At 36.3% G+C, this 19,498-nt stretch overlaps 1 protein-coding gene across 3 annotated transcripts in view; it reads left to right on the top strand.

Moving 5' to 3' along the window:
- Positions 1–19,498, top strand: part of PDE4D (phosphodiesterase 4D) — a 1,577,486-nt gene that overhangs the window by 391,391 nt on the left and 1,166,597 nt on the right. The gene's annotated exons all lie outside the window — the stretch shown is intronic.

Here is a 19,498-nt window from a genome sequence, read left to right as displayed (position 1 = left end):
TTAACTATTTTAAATTCTTATAAAGTGGAATCATGCCATGTTTTTTTCCCTGTAACTAGCTTATTTCACTTAGCATAATGTCCTCTAGATTTAAACATGTTGTTGCATATGGCAGGATTAACTTCTTTTTAAAGGCTGAATAGTGTACACACAACCACTACATTTTCTTTATCCATGTCAATGAACATGTAGATTGATACTATATCTTGGCTATTGTGAATAACGCTGCAAAGAACATGGAATGCAAATATCTCTTCAACATACAGATTTTATTTCCTTTGGATATATGCCCAGAAGTGGAAATTCTAGATCATATGGTAATTCTATTTTTAAGTTTTTGAGGAAGCTTCATATAGTTTTCCATAATGACTGTCCTAATTTACATTTCCACCAACAGTATGCAAGTGTTCTCTTTCCTTTACATCCTTGCTAACACTTGTTTTCTTTTGTCTTTTTGATCACAGCTATTCTAATAGATGTGAGGTGATATTGTGGTTTTGATTTGCATTTCCCTAATGGTTAGTGATGTTGAACATTTTTTATGTACATGTTAGCCATTTGCATATCTTCTTTGGAGAAATGTCTATTCAAATCCTTTGTCAATATTTTAATAGGGTTATGTGTTTTCTTGATATTGAGTTGTTCGGGTTCCTAATATATTTTGGATATCAAACTCTTATCAGATGTATGGTTTGCAAATACTTTCTCCTATTCCATGGGTCGCCTTTTCACTGTGTTGTTTCCTTTGCTTGCTGGGTGCATTTTAGTTTGATGTAGTACCACTTGTCTAGTTTTGCTTTTGTTGTTTGTGCTTTTGATGTCATCATATCCAATAAATTATTGTCAAGACTAAGAAAGAAGAGAGAAAACTCAAATAAATAAAATTACAAATGAAAGAGATGGTACAACTGGTGCTACAGAAATAAAATGGATCATAAAGGACTATTATGAATAATTATACACCAACAAATTGGATAACCCAGAAGAAATAGATAAATTCCTAGAAGCACACAACCTCCAAAGATTGAATCAGGAAGAAATAGAAAACCTTAATAGACCAATAACAAATGAGATTGAAATCAGTAATAAAAAACCTCCCAACAAAGAAAACCCAGAATCAGGTAGCCTCATTGGTAAATATTTATTTATTTATTTATTTATTTATTTATTTATTTATTTATTCATTTTTGAGACGGAGTCTCTCTCCGTCACCCCTGCTGGAGTGCAGTGGTGCAATGCAATCTAGGCTCACTGCAAGCTCCGCCTTCCGCGTTCACACCATTCTCCTGCCTCAGCCTCGGGAGTAGCTAGGACTACAGGCGTCTGCCACCACGCCCAGCTAATTTTTTTGTATTCTTAGTAGAGACGGGGTTTCACCATGTTAGGCAGGATGGTTTCCATCTCTTGACCTCAAGATCCACCCGCCTCAGCCTCCCAAAGTGCTGGAATTAAAGGCATGAGCCACCGCACCCGGCCCCCTCATTGGTAAATTTTAAAGAAGAATTAACACCAGTCCTTCTTAAAGTCTTCCAAAAAACTGAAGAAGAGGGAACACTTCCAAATTCATTTTACAAGTCCAAAGTTACCTTGATTCTAAAGCCAGAAAAAGACACTCAAAGAAAGAAAATTACTGATAAATATTTCTCATAAATATAGATGCAAAACCCCTCAACAAAACACTAGAAAACTCAATTCAACAGCATACTAAAAGGATGATATACTATGATCAAGTGAGATTTATCCCTGGAATGCAAAGATGATTCAGCATGCTCAAATCAATTAATGTACTACATCACATTAATGGAAGGATTAAAAATAACATGATCATCTTAATAGATCCAGAAAAAGGTTTTAAAAAAGTTCAACACCTTTTCATGACAAAAACTCTAAAATACATTAGGTATAGAAAGAATTTACCTACATATAATCAAGACCATATTTGACAAGCCTACAGCTAACTGCATACTCAATGATGAAAAGCTGAAAGCTTTTCCTGTAAGTCTTAAACAAGGTGAGGACATCAGTTTTACCACTTTTGTTCAACACAGTAATGGAAGTCCTTGTCAAAGGAATTAGGCAAGAAAAAGAAGCAAAGTTATCCAAATCAGAAAGAAAGAAGTAAAACTATTTATCTTGGCAGATTACATGATATTATATGTAGAAAACCCTCTTTCTACAAAAATCTGTTGAAACAAGCAAATTCAGTAAAGTTGCAGAATATGAAATCAACGTGTTAAACTCACTTTTATATCTGTACACTAACAATGAACTATCTGAAAAGGAAATTAAGAAAAAAATGTAGCATCAAAAATATGATATTTAGGAATAAACATAACCAAGAAGGTGAAAGACTGAAAACTACACAACGTTAATGAAAGAAATTAAAGAAGATGCAAATAAATGGAAAGACATTTTGTGTTTGTGGGTGGGAAGACTTAATACTGTTAAAATGTCCACACTACCCAAAGATTCAGTACAATCCTTAAGCAAATCCAAACGGTAGCCGAGTGTGGTGGCTCACACCTGTAATCCCAGCACTTTGGAAGGCTGAGGCAGGCACATCATTTTGGGAACAAAATGTAAATGTTGCTTCTAAAAGAGATTCATGAAGTTTTTTGTTTACTCTGTGTTTAATTATTTGCTGAGTACACTTAGCACATTGAGATGGGAATTTGAACAAGATCTTTGTACTTGATTGGAGGGAATAAAAACAGCACACTTACCAAATAATCAGTGTGTTATCTCATAATTCAGCTGTGGCTTGCTGAAAATCGACTCTATGGTATAAAAGATTAGTTACTTTTTGTTGTTTTAAGGCTAGAAACATAAGTTCTATTTTTGTCAATGCTACTACATCCCACAATGTGTCTATATGAGACATTTCCACATTTCCATTTATGATAAGGGGCTGTGATGCATGAGTATACCCATGTTTTTACTGACATGTGTAGAGACAAACTCATGAGTTTGCCTAGTTGCCTTTTATTCTGTATTCACAGATTTTCCAAACCTTCAGGGTTAGGCCATACTTTCAGGCAAGTGGGTGAGTTTTATTATTGAGGCCAAGTCTTCTATCTCTGTTTAGATGCAAACCTACTACTTAGGGACCTTGTCACATCTATTTTCTGCAGAGTACCTTCTTTACTTGTCAAGATCAATAACTGGTTTTATAATGGCAGAGGACACAGAATGTAGCCTTCAGAACAGAAATGGCTGTTTATTTACCATGTAAAAGTATTTTTTTTCTGACACCATCAGACCAGTGAGCATAGATTTCTCTCTGTGAGACCCGTTTTGAACACAAAAATCACCTATTTATCTTGTTGCATAGCATCTCTGTCAACAAAATAGTGCATTTAATAATAATGATAATACATAAAAAGTTTAATATTTCATGGTTTACAAGATATTTTCCACATTCATTGTCCCATTGGACCCCCCAAAATTCTATAAAGTGGTCATATAATGTATTATGACATTTTTTTAACTCATGAAGAAACAGACTCAGAGACTGAGCTTAGTTTGCCCAGCTAAGAACTATCAAAGCCAGACTTCCCAACTCAGTCCATGATCTCTTACTATTTTACTTCAGCCCTGTAAGATTCATGGTTGTATTTCCTTCCATATAGAACTATGCAATAATAATTACTAATTTAGAATATTATATAGTCCATTTTATACAAATTGTCTAATTTGTATAGTACTATCCTAGTACTAACATATATAATTATATATACTATATGTATGTGTATATATGCTGGTTTATATATAATTATATACACATATTACATATATCTGCTAGTATATATACTATATATGTAATATATACTTATACACAGAATTATATATAAATTATATACTAGTATATATATGCTATATATGGTATATATACTAGTATATATAACTATACCTATACTATATATCTGTATATATATATATAGTACTAGTATATATAATTATATATACATATACACACATACACATATAGGATGCTATGAGAATGCATAGGAAGGGAACATAGTCCTAGAGTATCATAAACTTTCACTGTGTCCAAAGTCTTTCATCAAATGCTACCAGAACATAGGATCTACTGAAATTCTAAATAGCCAGTTGGAAGAGGAAGGTCATGTTTGGGGAACTTGGTTAAACATTACCTTTAGTGGAAAAGAAAGATAATAACTCAGTAAAAGTAGCTAGTAGGCTGGAGGAGAGTGTGTATGTTTGCTATGGTTTGAATATATCTCTCAAAATTCCTGTATTAGAAACTCAATCCCCAATGTAGCAGTGTTGATAGAGTGGAACTTTTAAGAAGTAATTAGGTCATAAGAGTTCTTGCATCATGAATACATTAATGCTGTTATCATGGGAGTGGGTTAGCTATTGCAGGAGTGGCTTTGGTATAAAAGCAAGCTTTCTCTATTTCATGTGCTCTCACCATATGATGCTTTCTCATGCCTTTGTCAGGTGCTGATACCATGCTCTTGGACTTCATAGCCTCCAGAACCATAAGATAAATAAACTTTTCTCTGTAAATTACTTAACCTATAATATTCTGTTATAGCAACAGAAAATGGACAAAGACAGTGGTTTAAGGTCTGGATTTCAAAGTGTAAACCTGAAAAAGAAAGAATGGGAAGAGGTCTTACGAAAATATCAAATTAGGCTCAATTTTATTGACCACAGTTTTAAACGTAGGTATCTCTCATATATTATCAAACACTTACGGTGAAACACTACATTTTTGTTCATAGGGGTTCTCCATAGCAAAATTCCTCCATCTCTCTTACTTTGCCCTGAAAAAATCAGCACCCCAGGACTTCTTTATCTCTCAAAGACTGCAGCATACAAATAAACATTTGAGTTTCCCATACAGGAATTTCTTTGCAAGTCTAGCTCAGAAAATGGCCATGTTCTATTTAAAACTCTTTGAATTTCTGGTTAGATAAAAATGCCAACTATGATTTCATTAAATAAGTCTATCTTTCATTACCTAAATGTATGTCCTACTATAAATTCCCAATGGCAGCTATGTCCTTGTGCTTAGTGATTGCAAGATGAAGGTTAACGGTTAAGGACAGTGTTTCTGAACCTGAAGTTATTAGAAAATCTTTAGGGACTCCTTGGACTCTTGGAAATTATGTGCGAAATTATAATGACTCATTTGTACAGTCATCCCTTGGAATCTGTAGGGGATTGATTCCAGGAGCCAAATACCAAGACTGCAGATACAAAACCCAGTGGATGCTTAAGTTCCTTACATAAAAATGGTATACTGTTAATATATAACCTATATCCTTCTATACATTTTAAATTATCTCTAGTACCTCTAATAACTAATAATATGTAATGCTATGTAAATAGTTGTTATAAACAATGATTTTTATATTTTGTCGTTGTATTGTTATTTTTGTGGAATATTTTTAACCCCTAGTTGGTTAAACTGTCGATGAAGAACCTACTGATATAGAGGGTCAACTGTACATTCTCTTGAGAAGTATATTCAGAGCTTTCATTAGAGACTTAAAAGGAACCTATGTTACTCCCCTGCTCCACCCCCAAAAAAGTTAGGAACTGCTGCTTGGTGGGGGTAATAAACTATCCTTGGAACATCAGATTCTTGAGATACATCATAGAGAATTGGCATCTAAAGAAATATTCTGTGGTAGCCAGCTTCCAAGATGGCCTCCAGTGATCTGTACTTTTTGGTATTCAGATTTTTGTGTTATCTCCTTTCAAATTGTATCAGGTTTGATCTCTGTGGCCAAGAAAATTCAGGAGGCGTTATGATGTGCCACTTTGGAGGTAGGTTATAAAAACTGTGACTTCTCTCTTGGATACAGTTTCTCTTTCTCTGATCACTCACTCTGGAGGCAGCTAGCTGCCAACTCAAAAAGACACTCAAGAAGCCTATTGAAGAAGGCCACATGGTAAAATATGGAGGCCTCCAGCCAACAGTCAGCAAGAAATTGAGACAAGCCAACAACCATATGAGTGACTCTAGAAGTGCTTCTCTAGCTCCAGTTGAGACTTGCAGTGATAGCAGCCCCAGCTGGCAGCTTGACTGCAAGCTCTTGAGAGACCCTAAGCTCTCCTGAATTCTTGATCCTTAGAAACTGTGTGAGGTAAGAGACATTTGTTGCTTTAAGATGCTACATTTGGGGATAATTCGTTACATAGAAATAGGTATCTCATGAACATTATCTTGACTGGTCATGATTAAAAGAAAAGTGAATGTAAGAAAATAAAGTGTTTTTAATGCTGACCTTCCCTATTAATCCTAGAAAAATAGAGTTTGAAATAATATCATAGTCACTGTTCCTTTGATCTTGTTGGTAAATAATGAGTGCAGCATGGCCCATTCACAGCCAGCACTTGGTCACCATTGTGATCTACACAGCAAGAAGCAGCTTCATGACCTGTCTTTTGAAACAAACAGGTTTTCTTTTAAGTGATTTCTTTGTTTCCATTTATAAGGCACCAGCTTTCAAAGGTGTTCTGGGAAACGTTTCTTGTATTTCTTCCAAGCAAAATCAATTCAACAGAGAGTTCACGCTTTGCATGTGATCAATGGCGAAGTACCAATGTATCTTTCTCTTTTTTTCCTATAGGGCTGCTCATAGTCCTCCAATAGGCTTTACATCTGTTAGTTTTGCTGCAGTACTGACTTGCTAAAATGGTGGCTCCTTTGAAGGGTGCTTGTATTAATTTACACTCCCACCAACACTGCACAAGGGTTCCCTCTTCTCCATATTGTCCCCAATATTTATTACCTTTTTTCTTCTTGATAATAGCCATTCTAACAAGTGTGAGGTGATATCGTGGTTTTGATTTGCATTTCCCTGTGATTAATGATGTTGACCATTTTTACATATATCCGTTGGCCAATTGTATGTCTTTTAAGAAATGTCTATTCAGATCCTTTACCTTTTTTTAAATTGGGTTATTTATTTTCTTGCTATTGAGTTCTGTATTTTGAATATTAACTTCATATCAGGTACAAATATTCATATCAGATGCAAATGTTTTTTGTTACTGTATAGGCTGTCTCTTTTGATTATTTTCTTTGTAGTGCAGATATAAGATTTTAGTTTGATGCATTCCCATTTATGTACATTTGCTTTTGTTTCTTAATATACCTTAGTATTGAGTAAATCAGATCCTTTATGAAAGCAAGTAGAGGATCAATGATTACCTGATGGAGAATAAGAAAATTGTGAGGAAAGGGTGAATGAGGACATTCTTTGCCATTTTGCAATTTTCCAATGAGCTGGTCTTGATATTATGTTTGCATAAATGGCTCGGTCTGATCTTGGACACTAAATTCCAATGCAGCAGGTTCTATCTGGAAGGAGACTATATGATGGTGGAGACACAAGTCTAAAGGCACAATATTGAATGATATAGAAATAGATCAACCATGCACATTTATAGAACATCTACTATTAGATGCTAGGTTCTGTGCTGACCAATAAACATAATTCATCTGTAATTTTTGTTTTGTTTGTTTTGTTTTTGAGATGGAGTCTCGCTTTGTTGCCCAGGCTGGAGTGCAGTGGCGTGACCTTGGCTCACTGCAACCTCCGCCTCTCAGGCTCAAGCGATTCTTGTTCCTCAGCCTCCCGAGCAGCTGGGACTGTAGGCGTGCGCCACCACGCCTGGCTAATTTTTTGTATTTTAGTGGAGACAAGGTTTCACCATGTTGCCCAGGGTGGTCTCCAACTACTGAGCTCGGGCGACCTGCCTGCCTTGGCCTCCCAAAGTGCTGAGATTACAGGTGTGAGCCACCACACCCAGCCTCTTCTGTAGTTTATAATCTAGTTGAAAGATTTGGACATATGTATCACGTATCACAAGATACCTTTTAACAAAGGCAAGGGCATATCTTATTTATAAGATACTTAGATTGATTTCAAAGGAAGTTTTTCACCCAAAACTTCCATCAGGTTTCCATTTTTCTAAACTAAATACCAACATATCTCAAATTCTGATCTCAATTACTTCTACTGGCAAAATGTAAAGACCATTCTCTCATTCGTTTATTGTTTCTCCAAGTATCTGGAGTAGTGGATATCTGAAAGGCTGTCTGCTAGGTACTTTGTAGGGTAGGAAAACCTCAAAAGAATGAGGATGAAAAGTAATGAGTAATGGAAATGAAAAGTTTCCAAATACTTCTTCAAATTTTGTGAAACTTATCAACTGAAACAAGGTTGATTTGGGTCAAACAAAATTTGGGAAGTAAAAGCAAAGCAATTTTGAATAGGCTAAAACCCCATGGGTTGCAATGGAAGCAATGTTAAGATGACTCTTAAGTAACTTAGAACTGTTGAGGACTTTGGTAATTAAAATCTCTTCCTTGTAGCTCTCCCAGCAATCAGGAAATAAGGATAGTTTGGATTAAGGTCTCATAAATAAACATACAGCTTGTCAGTCCTTGGAGATGGAGAAGTCATTCTTGAGTGTGCCACATGTAGGGCTCAGAGATAAGTGATGAACCTCTTGTCGCTCTGGCAGAAAATATATTAACTTCTTTAAACCAAGAAGTATAGTGATTTCAGTGGTACAATTACAAGGAGTGACTTCTGGGACTTGCATAAAGCAAGCTTATTTAAATAGTGTTTCAGAAAAGAACATATGCTACTATTAAAGAGTTGGAAAAAAATAACTATAATCCCATAAGATAAAGTTAGGTGAGAATATTCATGTTTGTTTCAGATACAAGTTCACTATTTATGTCAAATAATTAAATACCTCTTTAGATATCCATTCCAGGGGAGGCTCTTGAGACTTTCACCTCTCTCATGTCCAAACTTATTAGTTATTTCAAGACTGAAGTAATTCCAGTTGTTCATGAATTCTTTGATGAGATTTAGAGTGATCTATAATAGTTAATTCATTTATCAGATTTGTTGAATACCTGTTATGTGCACTGGATGGCAGTTGGTACCATGTTGTATACACACTGGACAAAGGCAAAACTCTGTCTTGGGAGGCTTAAGTCTAGTAAGGAAGAGTGACAAGTGCAAAAATATCTAATTCCAAATCTGAGAGAGGAGAGAAAGATTATTTAAGTTGGTATGGTCAGATGAGTAAAACAGTATTTTAACTGAGCTTTGAGAAATAGATATAATTATAGTTGGAACATTGAGGAGGACTCTATGGAAAAGTAATAAAATGAATGAAGACCAGAGCCAAGCTGGATAAAAACCTTTTTAATGGAATAGCAATGAACAATGCAGAAAAGCTAGAGGTCATCTTACTGCTGTGCACTCTAAATATTCCCGATGGCTGCTACCTTGTCCAATTCCCTTACAGTCCTGCCTGCTAGAGAAAGGGTAGCAGTTTTCCCTTTATCAATGATGAGCAATAGAAAGAAATGCTTCACTCTGCCTAGGCAACAGGCACATTTAATATGGGACTTCTGTTGACAATGCCTTAAGCCATGGAGCTAGCTAATCAGCACCTTACTCATTGTAAGAGAGGAAAGAGAAGAGATCTGGGAATGAGCAGATCATTCAGCATTCCTGCAAACATGGAGAAACAGGGCCAGACAGCTAGCTCTCCCCTTCCAGTTTCTGTGAGTTCCAATGTGACCAAAAGCCTTATCTTGGCCTTTGCACCTGGAGGTCACAGCCGCCACTGGGAGGATGAGTGGAGGAACTTGGGATGCACGTGATGGGGTCAGCCAGCCAGCAAATGAGTGTTTGCAGAGTGACTGGGGAGGAGCAAAGGAGAGCTTTCACTGATGTAATAGTCCAGAAGTTGCTGCTGAGTCAAGAGAAAAGAATAAGCAAAGGGTTTCAGAAGTCAGCCTGCTTCACATCTTGTTCATTTATTCCCTCTATTCTGACCACTGAGCCCACCAAACTCTCCTTCTTGATATAACTTTTCTCATATTTAATATTAGGGCAAGACTAGTTTGGGATCTTATGTGTATAATTTATATAAATGTAGCAAATAATCTTTTTGATGGTAAGATAAACTAGTTAATTACCTTTAACATAATCAATCACTTTTCTTATTGCTGGGTGGTTCTCTTTTTTTAATTTAATTTTATTTTTTAATTTTTTATTATTATTATACTTTAAGTTCTAGGGTACATGTGCATAACGTGCAGGTTTGTTACATATGTATACTTGTGCCATGTTGGTGTGCTGCACCCAACAACTCATCAGCACCCATCAAGTCGTCATTTACATCAGGTATAACTCCCAATGCAATCCCTCCCCCCTCCCCCCTCCCCATGATAGGCCCCGGTGTGTGATGTTCCCCTTCCCGAGTCCAAGTGATCTCATTGTTCAGTTCCCACCTATGAGTGAGAACATGCGGTGTTTGGTTTTCTGTTCTTGTGATAGTTTGCTAAGAATGATGGTTTCCAGCTGCATCCATGTCCCTACAAAGGACACAAACTCATCCTTTTTGATGGCTGCATAGTATTCCATGGTGTATATGTGCCACATTTTCTTAATCCAGTCTGTCACTGATGGACATTTTGGGCGGTTCTCAACCATGGCTTTGCATTAGAATCATCTAGTGAGCTGAACCGCTCCCCCTCCCCCAAAACACACACACACACACGCAATTCCCAAGCTGCTCCCAGGATATTTACACCAGAACTCGGGTTAGGACTCAGGCAATGGCATTCTTTAAAGCTCTACAGGTGATTCTAATGTCCCGCTGGAGTTGACAGCCACTGTTCTAAATGTCTTGAAGATGAATAATAAAATCCAGGTTGGTAGTGAGTAAAAATATATGTGTGTCTAATGTGTAAGTCTCAAATTATTAACACCTTTCAACAAATGTATTTCCATTTTAGAATTCATATTTTAAGGAATGACCTTCATAATTTTGTTATAGAATATTATTTTTGTGATGTTTCTCTGTTAGTAATGTGAAGCATGTTGCACATAAACTGTCTGGAGAATGTGACATTATTTGCAAACATGTCAGAGAATGCAGCAGATTTTACAAAGGTTTATGAAAACAATATGCTTCATTTTTTGTTAGCATAAAAAGTTTCAAAATTAGCTTCCTGTTAAACAGAAAGCCCAGAGAGTAGAAGAAAAAAGGATGTGATTCCTTATTCACTCCCAGCTACCGTGAGGGTCTCTTATTCCCCAAATCCAGGACATCTTTGGCTTTTTCTTCTCTTGACCATCTAATCTAATGTCTTGTATCTATAATAATTCAAAATAAAAGTAGTTAAAATTTAAAACTATATTTAAAGATTATCAAGATCTATGGATTCTACCTCTGCAAATTTTCTTTCACACCTTCATCATTTGTCCATTTTCGTGGCCACAATCCTAAATCAAACTCCCTGTTACTTGGTAATTGTCATATGCTCCCCATGCAAATTTTTTTCAGACATTGTCTCTGGCCAAATATCTGAGGGCATCATGTTTTTCACTCATTTTCAGTGGTTCTCTGCTACCAACAGTAATTTTATAAAACATTAGCTGGGCATTCATGTTCTCCGTCATCTGGCCCCAACCATATTCCCAAGACTTCTCCTCTTTGTGTATGATGCTATGAACCGATTTAACTGTTTGGTAGTCCCAGACATGGCTATGTTCTTTCTGCTGTCAGAACCCTGGCTCACGCTGGTGTTTCTGCCAATGCCTAAATCCTACCCAGTATAGAGGACTCAGATTTCATCTGCTTCATGAAGCCCTGAACTACAGAGTTAAAGTAATGTTTTTTCTACTGTAATCACATCACAGTACATTGTCTGAACCATTTTAAAAATATTTCCCCAGAGTCACTTAATCCTTCTGAGCCTCTGTTCTCTTATTCATAAAATGAGAGCAATAATACCTACCTAAAAGACTGCTTGTGAAGAGTGTGATTATGTATATAAAAAACCTAGTACACAGTAGACAATTTTCAAGTCTGTCTTCCCTCCCTCCCTCCCTCCCTCCCTCCCTCCCTCCCTCCCTCCCTTCCCTCCTTCCTTCCTTCCTTCCTTCCTTCCTTCCTTCCTTCCTTCCTTCCTTCCTTCCTTCCTTCCTTCCTTCCTTCCTTCCTTCTTCCCTCCCTCCCTCCCTCGCCCCTTCCCTCCTTCCCTCCCTCCCTCTCTTCCTACCTTCCATCCTTCCTTCTATGTATTGTCCATTTTAACTTTGTAATTTCCTTTTGGGCGGGATCCTGTGATTGGTAAATTTTTGTTTTCCATGCAGTTTCTAGGCTAATGCTTTGCATGTGTAGGTACTCAATATAAAGGTACATGTTTGAAATGAAAGGATCCAAAATTCATGACTTGCTGTACAAATTATGATCAGAGTTTAGGAGAGGAGATATAGACCAGAAATCTAGTTGTTGTTTTGAGTTATTATTATTACTTAAATTATCCTACATTTTTAGGTTAAAAATTCATTGAGCAAGTAAGTTATTATTATCTTGATGAGAAATCAAGAGTCAGGTTAAGTAAATTGATTTTGGTTAGATGTCTTCTAAGCGTTAATTAAGGAATCAAACCAAGACCTCTCCCGTGTGAAAACACATATTGTTTCAGCTTATCAGGATTAGTTAGATTATCTCCAAGATTATGTTTATTTAAATGGCAGTTATTGCAGATAATATCAATGTCCTAGGTCCACAGGAAGGCAAGAAGTAGACTTAGCAGTAAGTTGCTGAGCAGGAATTCTGAAAAGAGTGACCAGAATCAGGTAAAGCAGGTCCAGAGAGTAAAGTGGGCAAGCAAGCTCTTGTTATTAGCCCATATATACTTTCCTTGGGCTCACCGAAGAGTCCTAAAGCAAAACTTACTGTGGTTGCAACCTAAGGACTAGAACAGGTCAGTAATCCTTTAAGTCACTAGTGTGGGTCTCTCCCTTTTATTCTCTGCTTCAGTGTATTTTCCATGTTTTCTTACTTGTTCTGTTGCCAGTAGTTTCCTTCTTTCCAAGGGCTACTCAGCTTTAAAGAAGCCACATGTGTCTTTGCCAAAGCTTGCTCTGTGCATCCTGTTACACTCTTACAGAATCCCCTAATGATGTCATTCAAGAGGGTCTACTTCCGTAATTGCTGTGGAAGGGGCAGAAGGTCCTGCCACTACATTGCTTTCTGTCACCCACCCCCAAGATGGAAGAACAGGTTGTCTCTGAGGAATTTTGATTTGGGGCACATTGATTCCAGTCTCTATTTGCTGGAACTTGAAAGAGGAGGGCCAGTTTTCCTGCAAAAAAGAGCATGAGACTGATATCCGAAGAGACACACAATGAGAATCTATGAACTCCATGAAAAAAGAGGTGATAATTATAATTGTCTTCATTCTTGATAGCTTTCTAGATGGGTTCTAATCCTGCAAGGGGCTTTGTTTCCTTCCTAGCTTTGGCTTCTATAAAATAGTTCCTATAACCTTTTAATAAAGGCTTAATAAAGGCCTGAGCCAACATGAGTGAGTTTCATACATTCAAACAATCTCCTAACTGTGAGACTTAATTAATTTTTAAACTATTTTCGAAATTCAGCCTTAATTTGCTTTTGCTCAAGCTGAGTCACTAATCCGTGCTGAGGACCCATTATCCATTCTTTGTTAGGTTCTACAGTTTACCTCTAGGGTACATTTCATAGTCCTTAATGTCTCTTCTGTATAACTGATTATTTATGGAATTTCATGATGTGTTAAGTACTTTGGCTGAATAGCAAACACATTTCATCTAATCTTTCAATTCCACAACAGTACTACTGGGCAACATTTTTATTCTTGGTGAAAATGATTTCTTTCTTTTTTTTTTTCTCCTTTTATTCCTTCCTCCTTTTCTCTCTCTTTCTTTCTTTTAAATGTGTGTGATATCAGGATGTAAAGAGCCAGGCAGAAGAGAACAGAATTAGAAACCAGAAGACTGAGTCTTAGTCATCTCATTTCTCCTGGCCTCACTTTTACCCTTAAATGAGGAGACTATACCCAAGTTCTACCTATCTTAAAAATTCTGTAATTTAATTATTCCATCACCATTATGAAATATACCACGTAATTATATAAATTACTAGAAAATTTGTTTGAAATACACGTTTCCCAAATTTATTTGGCCATGGAATACTTTTTAAATAATTATATATTGGTAGAATACATATGATAGTTCATAGATATAATATGCACTTTGATTAAAGAAGACAAAAAATGGTCTGCAACAATTAATTGCTTCAAGAAATGATTAAAAAATTCATTCATATTCTAACCTAATTACAGGACCAAAACAATAATACAAATTAAATAGATTAAGTCATTTTATTTTTATTAAGGACATAAAAAAGACAAAAATAGATGAAATTATGACAAGTTGCGTAACATGGGGCAATGAAGATTAAGAGGCAGTGTATACCAGTAAAACTAGTTGGTAAATACTACTAATAGATATTTAGCATTGTCGTTAAAATTAATATTTATATGAAGCTTTGACATTTAATTCTACTTCATGCATTCGTGATATACCCAATCACTTGTTTCTCAATTATTTCAATGTGGATTCTTGCATAATAGTAACAACTATAGAAGTGTGTTTAAATACATTAAGTGTATTTTATTTATTTATTTATTTTAGCTAGTTTTTTTTTTTTTTTTTTTTTTTTTTGAGATGAAGTCTCGCTCTGTTGCCCAGGCTGGAGTGCAGTGGCCGGATCTCAGTTCACTGCAAGCTCCACCTTCCAGGTTCACGCAATTCTCCTGCCTCAGCCTCCCAAGTAGCTGGGACTACAGGTGCCTGCCACCACGCCTGGCTAATATTTTTGTATTTTTTAGTAGAGATGGGGTTTCACCATGTTAGCCAGGATGGTCTCGATCTCCTGACCTCGTCATCCACCCGCCTCAGGTTCCACATTAAATATATTTTATAAGAAACAATATTGTTGGGAATTTTTCTTCTTAGAATACTCAGCATCTTATAGTTTTGAGAAAAACAGACCTATCTTAACCTAGATACTATATATGTTTCTGATGAGTAGCCTATTTTTCCCTTCCTTTTTCCTCTATTGCTCACATGCTTACATGCGTTATTATTGGGTTATTATATTGAGTTATTCTCCCATTGGCTTTTGTATTCTGTGGCATTACATATCTTTGATAGCAGTAAGTTTGGCACTAAAATTTTGTAGAAGTCAATGGCAGTGGTCCTTTTATAGGTTTAAACTTACCTGACTGCTTTGTATCCCTTGAGAATAGTTTTAAGGGATTTTCATTGAAACTAGTGTGTATGATTAATATATAATGCCTCCTGTTATGAACTTGGAATGTGTACATTAAAAGAGTTATAAGTTACAGTTAATCATTGGTTCATTGCTTTCTTTGTAGATCTTGAGAAAAACCTGATAGGTGTAGCATTGCCGTTTTGTAACTAATCCTTCATGTAATGAACCTAAGCTTCCATTATCATGGATGAATTGGTCTGTTTAGGAACCCCTTTGGCTTAGTGGTGAACTGTATTTCCTACTTAAGGAGCCAAACATTATGAAGCAACTGTAGCAGTGTACAGCAGCAACTTCATTATTTTTGAATTTTAAAATTCTATCTTCAGGGACAAATGTATTGATCTTAGAACCATCCTAGCTTCTGAAATCTCACTGTGAGTACTGGAGTAAGCAGAGTTGTACCAGGATGGAGAGATTGCTAATTTCCAAAAATGGGATAACTGAGTTAAAATATAATCCTGCTTTCAGCTAAAAAAAAAAAAAAAACCAAAAAACCCAAAAAACCAAACAACCCTTCATGACACAATTTCACTATCCTGAACACAATTTTATTTCATTCATTATAAACAATGTGAATGTAGATAACAATATTGCAATTATGGCTAATAATTGGAGGCAATTATTTATAATAATTACATATCAGTATATATATTTAGCATTTATACTGATATTAATGATTGTGGTTTTTTAATAGTGGCCACAGAAGTCACATAGCATGGTTTAGTGAAGTTGGGTTCACTACATTTGTAGCTACTACAGAAATATCATCTTTGAGAACGCACACACACAAGTTCAGTGAGAACATATATAATTCAAAGAATAACATAAGCAGTGATTTAAACTTCTATGTATGTCTCTGTCTGCCTGAGTGTTATAAGCAGGAAAATTATTCTTTAGAATAATGAAAGACATTTCCAGATTCAAAAAAGAAAAAGAGAAAAATAAAAACCATGGAAATAATAGATATGGAATTACAGAGCTACTAGCAATCTAACTGTTGGTGGAAGATCTTGGTAAACAGTACAGTGAAATTATATAGATAGAAGATTGATTGAATTTACATACTCCAAAGCATTCATATCCCACAGTGTTCTTCCCTTGGCTATGTTCTGCCCAATATTTTAACAAGGGGTTGCATCAAAACACAGAGTAATGCTCATCAACTCCTGGAAAATATTTAAAGTTGAAAGGAATCCTAAGTAAAAAGAACAAAGCTAGAGGCATCATGCTGCCCAACTTCAAACTACATGCTCCAGGGTTACAGTAACCAAAACAACATGCTACTGGTACAAGAACAGACACATAGACCAAAGAAACATAATAGAGAACCCGGAAATAAGACTGCATACCCACAACCATCTGTTCTTTGACAAACCTAATAAAAACAAGCAATGGGGAAATGATTCCCTATTCAATAAATGGTGCTGGGACAACGGACGAGCCATATGCAGAAAATTGAAACTAGATCCCTTCCTTACACCATATACAAAAATAAACTCAAGGTAGATTAAATAATTCAATATAAAACCCAAAACTATAAAAATCCTAGAAGAAAATCTAGGCAGTACCATTCAGGACATAGGCACAGGCAAGATTTCATGACAAAATGACAAAAGCAATTGCAAAAAAAGCAAAAATTGACAAATGGGATCTAATTAAACTAAAGAGTTTCTGCACAGCAAAAGAAAATATCAAAAGAGTAAACAAACAACCTACAGAATGGGAGAAAATTTTTGCAGTCTGTCCAGCTGACAAAGGTCTAATATACAGCATTTATAAGGAACTTAAATAAATTTACAAGAAACAAACAACCCCCTTAAACAGTGGGCAAAAGACATGAACAGACATTTCTCAAAAGAAGACATTCATGTGGCCAACAAACATAAGAAAAAAAATCACTGATCTTTAGAGAAATCCAAATCAAAAACCACTTGATACCATCTCACACCAGTCAGAATGGCTGTGATTAAGAAGTCATAAAACAACAGATACTGGTGACGTTATGGAGAAAAAGGAATGCTTTCACACTGTTGGTGAAAGTGTAAATTGGTTCATCTATTGTGTAAGACAGTGTGGCAATTCCTTAAAGACCTTAGAGGCAGAAATACCATTTAACACAGCAGTCCTGTTACTGCATATATACACAAAGGAATATAAATCATTCTGTTATAAAGACACATGCATGTGGATGTTCATTGCAGCACTGTTCACAATAGCAAAGACATCTAATCAACCTAAATGCCTATCAATGACAGATTTGGTAAAGAAAATGTGGTACATATACACCATGGAATACTATACTATGCAGCCAAAAAAAAGAATGAGATCATATCTTTTGTGGGAACATAGATGGGGCTGGAGGCCATTATCCTTATAAGTGATGATCAGAACACATGGACACATTGCGGGTGGGGAAACAATACACACTGGGGCCTGTCAGAGGGTGTGGGGGTGAGATGAGGCAGAGGATCAAAAGGATAGCTAATGGATGCTGGAATTAATACCTGGGTGATGGGATGATCTATGCAGTAAACCACCATGGCACAATTTAGCTACGTAACAAACCTGCACATCCTGCACAGGTACCCCTGAACTTAAAATAAAAGTTGTAAATTAAGAATAAAAGAACTTATCTAGATGAAAATTAAACTGAAAAAAAATATATATTAACTGAACACACTTCCAACCCCAATAACATAGGTGTTTTTGTTTAGCAAGCCATAAGAAAAGAACGGACATTGGTGGATACCTAGTAGTAGTCTTTGTCAGACTGAATCAAGTGGATATAATAATTTTTTTTCTCAGCAGAAAAAAAAAAAGGAATGTGTGACAATGCTATGGTTAAAAAATAACATGATACCCAGCACTTTGGTAGGCCAAGGAGAGTGGATCACTTGAGGTCAGGAATTTGAGACCAGCCTGGCCAACATGGCGGAACCCTGACTCCACCAAAAATACAAAAATTAGCTGGGCATGGTGGTAGACGCCTGTAATCCCAGCTACTTTGGAGGATGAGGCACGAATCACTTGTACCTGGAAGGAGGAGGTTGCAGTGAGCTGAGATCATGCCACTGTACTCCAGCTGGGGCAACAGAGCAAGACTTCATCTCAAAAAATTAAAAAAAAAAAAAAAAAAAAAAGATAGTCCAGAAATAGCAAGACACAATCTAACAGGTAACAAAGGTTAATTTCTGATTTAGGCCTTAAGAAAAAAATTTTAAAAAGCAGTAGCACAAGTACAGAAAGACCTCGTTGTGTGGACAGTTCTCATAAAAATGGTAGTTAATTGCAAGTACTATATCAAATATGTCTAAAAAGTCTTCTAAGTTGAATCTTTCTTGAGAGAAAGAAAATCAACATTAATTGAAATATTGCTCAGACAAGAAAGGTAGCAGTAGTCCACTGTCCTCAAACAATTGTCAGACCACCTATGGAATATCCTGTGCAATGAATAATTACAAGTTTCCCAGAGTGTGTTCTGCAGAGCAATAGTTCATAGAACATTAATGATTATTATGAGGAGGGAAGGTCTATTGTCAAAGAAGCTTGGAAAGGATAAGTTGTTAAGAAAAAGGTGCATTTTGGACAATACTTTTGATGGTCTTTAATATACCAATATGCATTGCAGCTGTCCAAGACAGGAGGCCATTAAGGAATCCTGAGGAGAAATGTCCCACCTTAGTGTCCTGAAAGGCTATGCATTCCTCTATAGCTACTTACTTTCTACTTTCATCCCCTGACCTTTCTTCCAGGACTATGGTCCTCTCATCATCACTTCTCTTTATTTTGATTATTTCCTTCTCCAATGGCTCCTAACGTCTTTCCACAAACACAGGTGCTGTGTCTGATAAAAATCATTTTGACTTTGCTTCTCCATCGATCTACCTACTTTTTTTCACCATTCCTGTTACTGCTTCTGGTATTTGGTGGTTTTCCTTTTCCCTTCCCCCATTTTTGAACAAGAGACTACTTTTTCTCATAGATCATCTTGCACACTAGTCTTCCATGAGATATGCCTGGAGGCATGCCCAACTAGAGATGTTAAGTAGAGGCAGAAAGAAAAGAAAGACATCCGGTAATTAGATCTGACTTTGTCCATTTTGGCTGCTATAACAAAATAGCATGAACTTGGTAGCTTATAAACTATAGATATTTATCTCCCAAAGTTTTGGAGGCTGGGAAGTCCAAGATCAAGGTGCCAGCATATTTGGTATCTGGTGAGGGTGTGCTCTCTGCTTCATAGATGGCACCTTATAGCTGTGTCTCACATGGTTAAAAGGGTGAGGGATCTGTCTTGGACCTCTTTTATAAG

The sequence above is a fragment of the Macaca mulatta genome, chromosome 6 (genome assembly GCF_049350105.2).
Source record: "Macaca mulatta isolate MMU2019108-1 chromosome 6, T2T-MMU8v2.0, whole genome shotgun sequence".
Classification (NCBI taxonomy): Eukaryota; Metazoa; Chordata; class Mammalia; order Primates; family Cercopithecidae; genus Macaca; species Macaca mulatta.
Note: the sequence above shows the minus strand (reverse complement) of the source record. Positions and strands in the feature narration are given on the sequence as shown.